Here is a 6,787-nt window from a genome sequence, read left to right as displayed (position 1 = left end):
ATTTCCAAAAGTGCTTCAATGATTTTGGAGATGTCTGCCCAGCCCAGTCACATGGCAAAGCATGTGATAGACCCACTCGCCTATTAAACCGCAGACAACTGCCATACACAACTGGTAGACAACTGTCCTAAAACTCTGCTGACTGTCACCTTGTCATGATCTGCGTGGCAGATCGTCTGGAGGAGGAGGATTTGAACCCAAACGCAAGCATGGACAATAGCGTAGTTGTGAGAAAATTTATTAACAATGAAAGGCAAAATAAAAACCAAAGCAGAGCATTGCAGGGAACTATGCAAACAAAAACCTAAACTGGGAACAGCTACAAAATAACAATGAAAAGAACAAAAACCTGCAATGAGAAACTTGAAACATGAAAACCTGAGGTGTGAAACCTTGGAACATGGAGAAACACACGGCAGAAATACAGGGGTAGACACACAGACGAACCCGCGACTACAACAACTGGGAGCCTCGACCCAGTGACGAACCTCAAAGTGGTAATCTTGCAATGTCTCCAACCACCGGGCTAGCTGTCCCTCCGGTTCTTTAAAGCTGAGCAGCCAAGTGAGGGACGCATGGTGTGTGCAGGAGGAACTTCTTCCCGTAGAGCTGGCGATCGTGGCTCAAGAGTTCAGTTATTTTTAACATGTTCGTCTTGTAATCGGAAGGTTGCCAGTTCGAGCCCCGGCTCAGACAGCCTCGGTCGTTGTGTCCTTGGGCAAGACACTTGCCACCTGTTGCCTACTGGTGGTGGTCAGAGGGCCCGGTGGCGCCAGTGTCCGGCAGCCTCGCCTCTGTCAGTGCGCCCCAGGGCAGCTGTGGCTACAATGTAGCTTACCATCACCAGTGTGTGAATGGGTGGATGACTGGATGTGTAAAGCGCTTTGGGGTCCTTAGGGACTAGTAATGCGCTATACAAATACAGGCCATTTACCATTTACTAATTTAAAGTAACTTACCCAACACTGATGGTTACATGCATTCATTGCTAAGAACTTCGCCACACACTAAGCGTGGGGTCATCTTCTATGCCACTCCAAAAAGAATCCAAACTTGATATAATTCAAATCATATTTCCTCACTGTTTTGTAGTGGTGCAATGGATCAAAACTCTCACGGCTCGGATCGGATCACGGTTTTAAGTCATGGATCAGATCAATTTTCGGATCAGTAAAAAAAGAAAAAGACAAAAATTGAACATTTACTTTTTTACTTATTGAACTATGTTTTGCCTGTTAAAAACATTAAACTCTAGGCTCAGTCCACGCAATTATTAAAAAAAAAATTATGGTACAATATAGGTCAGTATAGGGCTTTGTATCTACCACTCAATTCAATTCAATTTTATTTATAAACCGCCAAATCACAACAACAGTCGCCTCAAGGTGCTTTATATTGTAAGGTAGACCCTACAATAATACCGCTCATTATATCGCACTCCGGTGCGATATAATGAGCTGTCACGGTCACGTAGCTTTCCGTTGACCTGGAGGTCCACCCATTTGTATGGGTTAGGGCAATAGAAGATGCCTGGGACAGTTCAGCCATAACTTAAATCTTTTCCTGCTCATACATGCCTGGAATGATCTTGCCATTAAAGTGGATGCGCAACGGGATATCATGGCATGGCTCAAGCACCTTCATCATAGTTTAAACCCCTTGTTTTGGACAATGGAATACAGCCTCTCATCTGCAGCTAAACACCCCAGTAGCTTTTGTAATAGCTTTAGCCTGGTCGGACTGGGCAGGAAAGGGCTGCTTAAATACCTTAAATCTGTTTATATGGGCTTCCCCAGATAGCAAGACGACATTGAATTGATGTTGATTTTTCATCCGATCCGTCGTTACGGTCAGGGTTGAAATGCCAATCTTATAACAACATTGAAATACTGTGGTAAACCGACGGTCTTACTATAGGGACATTGTAATGATGTTGATTTACCGTTGTTTTTTTGTCATTGATATTTGATCTATTTGTAGTCGACCAGGTGGCAACAACAACATCGAGAAAATGTCTATTTATAGTTGACCATCATTCCGCGCCGGTCACCATCAAAAAGCCATTGATTTGTAGTTGAGCGTTAAATTGCATTGCAACTGAGCGGGTATAAAGTACCGGAGAAAGTAGATTTATTGTTCTTTTGTTATCAATGATTTCTGGTCTAGTTCACCAGCTTTAAAAAATCGTGTCGACGTGCAATTTATGTATAGTTGACTGGGAAATTACAGCAGGGATCACTTGGACTATTCCACAGCACCCCTCTCACAGTGGTACATCCCTCCAGGTAACCAAAACTTTAGACTCAGTTCGAATGCTCACGCGGCATGCCCACGTGACTGTACGTTGCATGCTCACCTAACTTTACGTTGCATGCGTACATGACTTTCCGACACAGCTTTGCAATCTCCCCAGCATGCAGTCTGATGTCGATGTCTTCCCTATAGATGGTATGCTTTTAAAATAGTTTTAAAGCTGCATCACAATGTCATTGTACTCTTATCTTCAAAACACCAATTTATACTCCTGAATGTCATCTTGTTGTGATTTTTTTTCTGTAGATTCCAGAGACTCTGTGAGGCCACTATTACAAGGCAAGTTTGAAAATCTTGGAATTTCACAGTTTACATGGTATAAATGGTAAATGGCCTATATTTGTATAGCGCTTTTACTAGTCTCTAAGGACCCCAAAGCGCTTTACACATTCAGTCATCCACCCAATCACACACACATTCACACACTGGTGATGGCAAGCTACATATACAAATATCAAATATATGTGACAGGCAAAAACTAGTAAACACTTTTAACAGTTACAACAACTACCGTAATTGTCGGGCTATAAGCCGCTACTTTTTGCACAAGCTTTGAACCCTGCGGCTTTTAGTCAGTTGCGGCTTTTTTATGGATTGTCCAAGATTTTTGTGATATCGTAAGAGGATTTATTTTGTTTGTTCCGCTGTTGTACGGCACTACGTTGACTGGCAAGAGGGCATGTGATCAGACACACAGTATCGGGGTTCAAGAGTGGTATGTTGGTCACGTGTCCATTCGCCAGGCAACATAGTGCTGTACAAGTAGCGCGAAAAACAAACTTCAAATTAACGCTACGCGTTCAGCGGGAGTCGTGGATGACGAGCGGCGATAAACTTGCGAAAAGCAAGTTATGCTCAACTCCACCGGTGGAACCTGACAGCGTGGAAAAGTGTGAAAACATCCATGATCACCAACGGATTTCAAAGGGCTGGACTGCTGCATTATGGAGAGGAGGACACCGCCACGGCCCTTCAGAGGGGGTTCGACTCTGACACTGACAACGAGGATTTCTTTGGTTTTGTAAGTGACAACGAATGAAAGAAGCTGAGAGTGGATGACGAAGCCATCCTGAGCCTGTTCGTATCCGACACTGGAGGAGAGGACTTTGGTGGTTTTAGTGCGCAGGAAGATGGTGGTGAATGACTGACTTTTCTTCTTGTTAAAGCCATGTCACTGCACCTGAGCCTAAAAGGTAGTCTGAATCTATTTTTCTGGTGTGCTGTAGGTTACTGTTATGTACTACATTTGTTACTCATTTATGAAGCACAGTACATGTTTCGTACTTGTAATTACCGCTACTTGTACATATACCTAAAAAGTTATGCAAATATGTACCCATAACTTGTTTTTCAAAATATTAATAAAAGTGATGTCTCCAAACAGCCATCTCTTTCCTGACAATTCCCTTTGTGCATATTCTCTTACATATGATAAGTCAACATTGAAACACCTGCGGCTTTTGGTCAGGTGCGGCTAATGTATGTACAAAACAGGATTTTCCACTGATTTTAGCTTGTGCGGCTAATATTCAGGTGCGCTTTGTAGTCCGGGAAATACGGTAATATTTGAATGCAGAATGTTACACCATCACTTATGGATATATTCGTTTTTCGCCTCCCACTGCTTAAGCCATTAATCTTTCTAGAATTGTTCTTTGAAACAGATGCGACCTCACAAAAGATGTTAACGATGCTGTCAGACCTGACCAGAGCAGTTAACGAACTCCGTGAGGAGGTCAGAGCCAACCGCCATCCCTGCTGCAATGAATCTGTAGATGCTGGGGTATTGCCTCTGGATTTGCCTTTGCACAACATTGAGGAGCTAAACAATGCAGGGGCAGCTCTTCAATCACCGGAGGCAAATAAGGCAATGGTAAGTATATAAAGGTTATGTACACTTTGTAACTATAAAGTGTAATAGCTATCAGATTTGATTAAAATACATAACATGCCTGTTGATTAAACACACAAGCACTTGCGTACACATTTAAGACATGAGACACGCTAATTCCATCTCTTAAAATGTGTCTATAGGTGAGGCGCTTTGCCTTGATTGGAGGGACCACACTGGAGGTGCGAGTCTGCCGCACCGCCAAACGAGCTGGCCTCGGTACTCAATTGGGCAGGGAAAAAAACAAGGACCAGACAGCAAAAAATGGCATTTAAAGAGACAGCGCAGTGCAGATGCATATTTGGTAAGTTTTATCATTTATTGTAGTTTTATGAGCCTACAGTAAACAATAAAGGGATCAATTGATGTGCTGGGTGTGTTTCACATATCCTATGTCCGGTTTTTGCTATATTACTTTGTCTTTCTTAATAACAAGACTTTCATGTCCGGTTAATCTGGAGATGGAGTCTTTGGTCTTCGGCTTGTTTTGTCAATTAACAAGAGCTTATTCATGTGCTCTAATTCACTTTTTTTGTCTTTTTTTTTCTGTGTGTGTCTATTTTTGTCCTAGATGGCCTGACGCAGCAGGTAGGGGCAAACTCTATGTCTGAGTTTGTCTTTGCTCAAGCAGTCCAGAAACGGCTCAGATATGCTCCGGATTGTAAAAATTAAAAAGTGACGTGAAACATAGAAATCTTAATAGGAAACTTTGTCTTTTAATAAAATATTTTGCAAACGATACATGTCTATTGACCTTTTTTTTTCTTTTCTGTTCTCTGTTACATGATGTGTGATGCTTTCTGTTTTTAGAACTGACTATCAGAATCAGAATCAGAATACTTTATTGATCCCTGGGGGAAATTATTTTTTGTTACAGTGCTCCATTTTAAACCAACATTAAGACAAGACAGACAATACGCTAACTAAGAATAGTACAATATATACATATATATACATACATTCATACATAAGTCACTTATAAATAAATAGTTGGAAAAGAAACATGTGTAGTTGTAGCAGCAAACAGTGTGTTAAGTGGATGCGTTGTACAGGGAGATGGCCACAGGCAGGAATGATTTCCTGTGTCGTTCAGTGGTGCTTTTCGGTAATCTCAGTCTCTCACTGAACGAGCTCCTGTGACTGACCAACATGTCATGGAGTGGGTGGGAGGTGTTATCCAACATTGTCTTTATCTTGGACAGCATCCGCCTCTCCGACACCACCTTGAGGGAGTCCAGCTCCATCCCCACAACATTGCTGGCCTTACGGATCAGTTTATTAAGTCTGTTGGCATCTGCGACCCTCAGCCTGCTCCCCCAGCATGCAACAGCATAGAGGATCGCACTGGCCACCACAGACTCATAGAAAATCCTCAGCATTTTCTGGCAGATGTTGAAGGACCTCAGTCGCCTCAAAAAATAGAGACGACTCTGGCCCTTCCTGTAAAGTGCTGTGGTGTTTTTAGCCCAGTCCAGTTTATTGTCAATGTGTACTCCAAGGTATTTATAGTCCTCCACAATGTCAACACTGACCCCCTGGATTGAAACAGGGGTCAAGTGTTTCCTGGTCTTCCTGAAGTCCACGATCAGTTCCTTGGTCTTTGCCACGTTGAGCTGCAGATGATTCTGCTTCACACCACGTGACAAAGGAGTCGACCACAGCCTGGTACTCTGTCTCATCATCCCTGCTGATGCATCCAACCACCGCAGAGTCATCAGAAAACTTCTGAAGATGGCAGGTCTCTGTGCAGTGGCTGAAGTCTGTGGTGTAGAGGGTGAAGAGGAAGGGGGAGAGGACAGTCCCCTGTGGTGCCCCTGTGTTGCTAATCACCTTGTCAGACACACACTGTGGGAGACGTACATATTGTGGTCTTCCTGTCAGGTAATCAACAATCCAGGACACCAGGACTATTGACATGATACATTGTGAGACATTTTTTAACATATAAAGGGTGTCCAATTTGAGGAATAAGTACAATTATGTGTTTAGGTGGTTTAAATATGATGGAAACATGCAGTAGTTTAGTATTGATTAAAATACCTATAAAGAATGGTAGATTTCCAGTCATGATTTCCAGTAACTGTTGTTTCAATAAAAAGCAACTGTGCGAAAGAAGTGGAAAATCAACATCATAGTTCAACAGTGTTTCAATATTAGAATCTGACATTGTTTCGATGTCAACATTATTAGAAAATATAGCGTCGAATCAATGTCAGCTTTCAACATTGATTCAATATCAAAAACTGACGTTTCAATAACAATAAAGGGTGCAAGTGTAACGTTAGGTCAACGTCACACCTCAACGTTGATTCAATGTTTCCTTGCTATCTGGATCCCTTCTAGTGCACACCCGTGACATATACAATTATTTAATCCTAACAAAAAAATATTGGAGACTTCCCACGTACCACCAGACATAGGTGGTACACGTATTACAATTTGAGAACGACTGCTATAGTAAATGTTGTGTGCTTTAACCTCTCTAGGCCAAGTGTTAAACTGATGCAAAGTAAACTGAGCAGCCACAGTGAATCAAGCGAAAAGTCCTTGCCATTTTAGATGAAGTGAAGGAGACTCAACTGG

General features: G+C 42.3%; 1 long non-coding RNA gene across 1 annotated transcript; it reads left to right on the top strand.

Moving 5' to 3' along the window:
• Positions 1-707: 707 nt before the first annotated feature.
• On the top strand, positions 708-4,943 carry LOC146689328 (uncharacterized). The gene is made up of 3 exons (XR_014916145.1): positions 708-4,186; positions 4,348-4,508; positions 4,776-4,943. It is a non-coding gene; the product is annotated as an uncharacterized LOC146689328 (long non-coding RNA).
• Positions 4,944-6,787: the final 1,844 nt, after the last annotated feature.

Source organism: Copadichromis virginalis, linkage group LG17, assembly GCF_057382275.1.
Source record: "Copadichromis virginalis isolate Kocher_CV1m ecotype Utaka linkage group LG17, C_Virginalis_male_GT1.1, whole genome shotgun sequence".
NCBI classification, from domain to species: Eukaryota; Metazoa; Chordata; class Actinopteri; order Cichliformes; family Cichlidae; genus Copadichromis; species Copadichromis virginalis.
The sequence above is the reverse complement of the archived record's forward strand: the minus strand, read 5'-3'. Positions and strand labels throughout refer to the sequence as shown.